Source organism: Temnothorax curvispinosus, unplaced genomic scaffold, assembly GCF_003070985.1.
Source record: "Temnothorax curvispinosus isolate PA1 unplaced genomic scaffold, ASM307098v1 QBEX01010230.1, whole genome shotgun sequence".
Classification (NCBI taxonomy): Eukaryota; Metazoa; Arthropoda; class Insecta; order Hymenoptera; family Formicidae; genus Temnothorax; species Temnothorax curvispinosus.
This window is the reverse complement of record NW_020220010.1, coordinates 97,454-103,453: the sequence shown is the minus strand read 5'-3', so window position 1 is coordinate 103,453 and position 6,000 is coordinate 97,454. Positions and strand designations below refer to the sequence as shown.

At 48.2% G+C, this 6,000-nt stretch overlaps 1 protein-coding gene across 1 annotated transcript in view; it reads right to left on the bottom strand.

Annotated features, from left to right (window-relative positions):
* LOC112459920 (argininosuccinate lyase) overlaps positions 1-6,000 on the bottom strand; it is a 261,202-nt gene that overhangs the window by 203,003 nt on the left and 52,199 nt on the right. The gene's annotated exons all lie outside the window — the stretch shown is intronic.

The following is a 6,000-nucleotide window of genomic DNA, read 5'->3' as shown; positions in this document are numbered from 1 at the left end:
TAGAACTAAACTTGATAGAAAGATTCACAATTTCACATCGAGTACCGTGTATCTTAATAGGAAGAAGTTGGGCCGGGATCGAGCTTGCTTGGCTGGTTCCCTCGTTGTGCGCGAGGGAAATGGCGGGGGCTCTCCTGCCGGCGTTGGCCGATGGGCGGTGCCTCAGGGGTCGAGTGCGGCCTCCGGGGTCCTTCGGGGCTACCGATGGGGCGTCCTCGATACGGGTTCGACAAACCCGGGGATACCCGAGCAGGCTGGGCTCGATAGGCTTGGAAAGCCTAGAAGAGATGGAAAACTCCGAAATATAACCTATTTTTTGTCAATAATGATGGGTCCAAAAAAAAGGAAGATTGTACCGCCCCAGGGTGACCAGACACCCAGGGGCCGGCGGGAGGGGGTGTTGTCCCAGCCCCACCCTTGTCGTTACCGGCGATGGGCTACTCTGCGAGTCTGGCGCGAGCTCGCAGGACGAAATGGCGATTGTGGCCACATTGGTGAGTAAGGGAGAGCACGGGGGATCAGTGACGCCGCCTCTAACTAACCTTAGGGACAAGAGAGATCCTGATGAGGAGATATGGAGACAACAAGACTTGATGGACTGGGGTGAGTTTTTTGGTAAGATAAAGGCCTCCAGAATGCTCCCCGAGATAGATGGGTTACTGGGTGAAGGATCTTTCACTGAGGTGACATGGTCATACCATGAGCAGATAGCGGTAGAAGTAACTGCTCTTGCAGTCAGGGAGCTGGCAAAATGTATCACGGTTTTAATGACACAGTTACGAGCGCTACAAAAATCGGAGAAGCTGCGTTCATGGGAGTTACGCCTCCAGAAGCAGAAGATGGAGAAACTGGAGAGGATGCTGGCTATGGCCGATCGGCGAACCTCTCCCGCCGGTTAGAGCAGAAACGCAAAATGCCTTGACCCAAATCAGGGTGCATTCGCGCTTAAGGGGCAGGGTGTTGACGGCCTCCATGGGGGAGTTGCTGGGTGAGAGCGACTCTCCTATGGAGACCGAGGAGGAGCCCTCTCAAGTGGGAACGAGGGATGCGGCCATTCAGGTTGCAGTGCCCTCAACGGTGGCATGCGACGTCGCCACTCAGGCGACAGTGCGCAAGAAGGACAGGGGACAAGACGCCCCTGGTAAGGGCGAGTTTGGGGATCGGGGGCTCGACGCGGGAATTAGCTCCCGCGTCGATGCCCTCGACTATAAAGTGGACGTCCTGGTGAGGGAGATACGCTCTCTTACCAGGCAAAGTGGGAGCGCCCCTCCGGCCAGGGAAACTGGCGGAAGGGGTGTGTCCCAAGAGGGGAGAACGCCCAGGGTGCTACCTTCCCCAGTAGTGTGGGTGGATGCAACTGGGGGTAAGGAGAGAGGGGGCGCCGCAGTCTCTGCTTTTTTCCCTGCTGGGCGAGAGCCTGGTGGGGGCGGTGGCGGGGGGGGGCGGAACGCGCCGTTAAAAAGAAGAAGAGGGCTAAGGCTGCGGAGCCGGCTCCGCCCAAGACGGCGGCGGTGTCAATCACCGTCTCTGAGGGCGGGACGGTCTCGTACGCTAAGGTCCTCAGGACCGCGAGGGAGAGGGTCCCCCTCGCGGAACTAGGAATCAGCGACGTCGGCTGCCAGAGGGCTGTCACCGGGGGCCTCATAGTGGAGGTCTCTGGTGACAGCTCGGGGGAGAAAGCGGACCTCCTGGCGCAGAGCTGCTGCGCTGGCGAGGTCGGGGGTGCGGGTCGCCAGGCCCGTCAAATGCGCGGAGCTGCGCGCGACGGGTCTGGATGACTCTGTCACCCAAGAAGAAGTGGCGACCGCCATAGCCGCAGCTTGCGGATGCGCTGTGGGGGACGTGAAGATCGGAGAGATTCTCCGTCCCCCAAAAGGAATAGGAATGCCTTGGGCGCAGTGTCCGGTGGGTGCTGCGTCCGAAGCTTTAGAAAGGGGAATCCGGGTGGGCTGGAGCAGAGCCAAGTTGGAGTTGCCCCAGACCCGGCCGTTGAGGTATTTCCGGTGCCGGGAGGTAGGACATGTCTAGGCCCGGTGTACCTCTTCGGTGGACCGCAGCGGTCTTTGTTACCGCTGCGGCGTTAGCGGCCACCGAGCCGGCCGTTGCACTGCGGCGGCCCCGAGATGTCCGCTGTGCGCGGACTCGGGTTGCCCGCTGGGCATCGGCTGGGTGGGGGGGCTGGGTGTTTCCGCCCGGCGACGGAAAAGAGGAGGCAGGGGCGGATTCTGAGGAATAGGACCGCTTCTTCCGCCCCCGGGTCGGGAGCGGGAGGGGGATACGGGATGGCCTGGGAGCCCCGTCTTCCCAGTGGACAGTAAAGGGCGGCGGGTCGGGGGGAGCTCGGGCGGGGTCCCCAAGGGGTCCTCGCCACAAGCGCTTCTCCCGGTCCGCATGGAGGTGAGGCCGAGGCTCGGAGGCGGAGGGGGATGAGGGAAGGAAAACCCACAGCAGCGCAAGGCATGCCGCGGTTCCCTGCTCTTGGGTCCTGGTTCTACCTGCACTTCACGTAAGGACGCGAGGGGGGGGGGAGCCCGTCACTCCGGTAACGGTCACTCTTCCCCTCTCTCGCCCGGGGGCGGGTGTGCGGTCGGGAACTGCCGTGCACCCGTACGTTAAAGCAACCCCGGAGGGAGGGGTGGCGGATGGGGAGGTCGTCCCCAAGTTAGATAGCCGACCGGCCCTCCAGCCGTTGGGCTCGGCTGGGGGTTAGCTCCGGCGCAACCAGCTTAGAGCCCGGCGGTCGGGGGGCATGGACGGTCGATGGCGCGGGGGGGGGATGGCGAACGAAATGCGACGCGATACCCGTTGCCCCTTCACCGCAAGGTAAAACGCGTTGAGAGGGACGACCGAGGGGTTTTAGTCGGTGAAAGCCCGACATAACCACCCGCCCCACCCCGGGAGCGGAGGTATCCGTATGGATTTCTCCTCGTAAAAAAAGGTATATTAGGAACTACACGAATCATAAAACATTGAAGCTATGCGTGTAAAATATCTACGGTTATGACCAAACACTAAGGCACAATGGTTATACTTAATGTTAATAACATGTTAAACATAAATGTCAAGACATTGCTATTAAATTGTATTGTTTACAAACCTTTAAGATAATACATTGGAAAATTTCGACGAGTGGCGTAAACAAACTCTTTGTATACGCAACCATTCACGTGCGCTACGCAGCTGCAACTAACATAACATTTGACGATCATCAGTTACCAACATGAGGCAGTAACGTATATAGAAAAAAGATGTCGCGTTTAATAGCTTGGAGTCTCATATTGGCCACCTGTCTCATATTAGGCACCTTTACTCTACTGTTTGGCAAAAAGTCTCAATCGGCGCAGGCATCTAAATAATAAAATTTTTTCGGTATTTTTCATTATTTGTGTCATTTTTTCTTTTTTGTTTATTTACATTGGTTTTACTTTCTCTCCGCCAGTTTTCTATATTCTTTAATTTATTTTTACTTTCATAAGATATAACAAATGTGTTTCTTTCCTTTTATGACTCTTTTTTTAATGGAGTGGAGGTTTTAACATAACATGCGTTAAATTCTAATTCGGATGGAAGAGTGTTACTGCTCAATTTCGTACTTTTTTGAAGAAGCGATGGAGAAACAGTAAATGATATAGATGTTTCAGTTATCTTAATCTCATTATTAATCAGATATATTTTTTTCCTATTTTGTTTAATGAAAGTTGTTTTGTACTATCATTTACTGTAATTTGTACATCATTTTTCGTCGTTGTACTGACATGAGTGATGTTTTGTTACACATAATGTACGTTGAACTTTGTATCTTTTCTTCGATGAATACATATTTAACGGTAGAATCTGATTGTGGTCTAGTAATTTCAGGGTCTGAAATTATATTTTTAATTTTACTGTGTTCTGCGTATGCTAATAAAGAGTGAGAACAAGTGTCCATAGGCAAATGGCCCCATTTTTTTCGCATAAACTATAATCGTATTAAATCAAGTGTTTATTAATGATCCGAAGTACACATACACATAATTAACGAAGCGTCTTGCTCCGAGAATACCATTTGAAAAACTTGGTATTACTATTCTCAAATGCAAGAATACATTGGTATAAAAATGTATGCGCAGATGTTATGTCGCAACATACAATTAATTTTTTGGCTATACTACCTGTGCATCAACTGTCACGTAGCTATCTAAAGAGTGTCCTAATTTGTACATTTTTAATTGTTCCTTTAACCAGTACATGCAATAAAAAGGATCCATTCCTATTGGATGTATTGAACCAACCTGCTCTTCATATTTGGCAACACGTAAGTTAATAACTAGATTCGTACTTTCTAAACCAAGGCGTATGTCTACTTCCTACTACTTCGCTTTGCGTAAAACATGTTCATATGGTATAGTTGCCGTTATTTTATCACCAAATTTTATTAACAATTCTGCTTGTTTAGCTCACCAAACCGATGCAGGTTTATTAGCATTGACGAGGTAAGCAGCAACTTTCTGATGTAAGTATCCGGCCAGAAATCTTTTTCGTTTGTGGGTAACTTTTGTATCAAAGTCTGTTACCAAAAATTCAGGGTGGAGTTTCGAAAACGGCGCACCTTCGATTTTGATAAAATTTTGTGAAAAGCTTTGTTTTGAATTAAAATGAAAGCCCTTAAAAGGAATTTTGGCCACTCCTATGATAAAGCCATTTTTTAAGATAAAATAACAAAAAATATAGGAAGATCTTCCCACGCATACACTTTTCATCTAAACCGAGGTTTATGCCCACCCCCTTGGTTGCGGGGGGGGGGAGCGGTAGCCCCTTCTATTTTACAAAATGACTTTATCATAAAAGTCGCCAAAATTCCTTTTAAGGGCTTTCATTTTAACCCAAAACAAAGCTTTTCACAAAGTTTCATCAAAATCGGAGGTGCGCCGTTTTCGGAACTTTATCCAAAATTCAAAAACACAATCCCTATGTACAACAGGTTTCGAGAACAATTTACCATCTATTATAGCACCGCGCTCGTTACAATATCCTTTAATTTAGGTACACATAGCATTGTGTAGATAAACGTTTATAAACTCTGTCATTTTTAAACGTCATAACACACGGAATATTAATTTAAAAATAAATTTTTTTGCTATAATATGTGACCATACACGTCTTTTTAGCGTCACGTATTGTTTATCGCTGTAAACAAGGGATTCAGGTTTCCTTGCTTCCCATTTCTCAGTGGAACGGTAAATATTTACCCTTACAAACCCTCCTTCAATGACTTTCTTTTTCACATATATTGTAGAGACCTGAGTGACCTTCAGAAAGTTTTAGCCATTATTTATTAAGAAATTATGAACAAATATAATTGAAAAATATAACAGTTTGTGTCAATACTAAGGGAAGTAATTTGCTAATATGTGTGTATAGACAGTACACATGTAGGTGGGGGAGGAGCGGCAACCCCTCTCTTGTAGGCAGAGGTGGGTTGATATGGACCTCGATTCGCGTGGAAAGTTGAAAACCCGAAATTGTACAATGATAGACCTCGTTTTGCTCTATAAGCAGGGGTGGGGCGGGGTGGGGTGGATCTCACTTCGCGAGATGATTCTCTGGACAGATTGGATGGTTTTCTGGACAGCATTGTATTTTCCATGCAAAGCGAGATCCACCCCACCCCCACCTCACCCCTGCTTATAAGGCAAAACAAGGTCTATCACTGTACGGTTGGAGTTTTGAACTTTTCACGCGAACCAACTCTACTCCCACCCACCCTTGCTTATATGTGTACTGTTTATACATATATCAGCAAATTACTTCTTTTAACACTGACACAAACTTGTATATTTCTCAATCTTTTTTGTTTATAACTTTTAAATAAACAATGACCAACGATTAAGTTATAAGGAAAAATTACTGAGGGTCATGTCCTTGACAACATATGTCAAGATCAAGATCATTGGAGGTGTCACCTCTTATCTTCATTTTTATCTTTCTTTTATGCTAACTATTCTCTGCTTTAACAAAAAG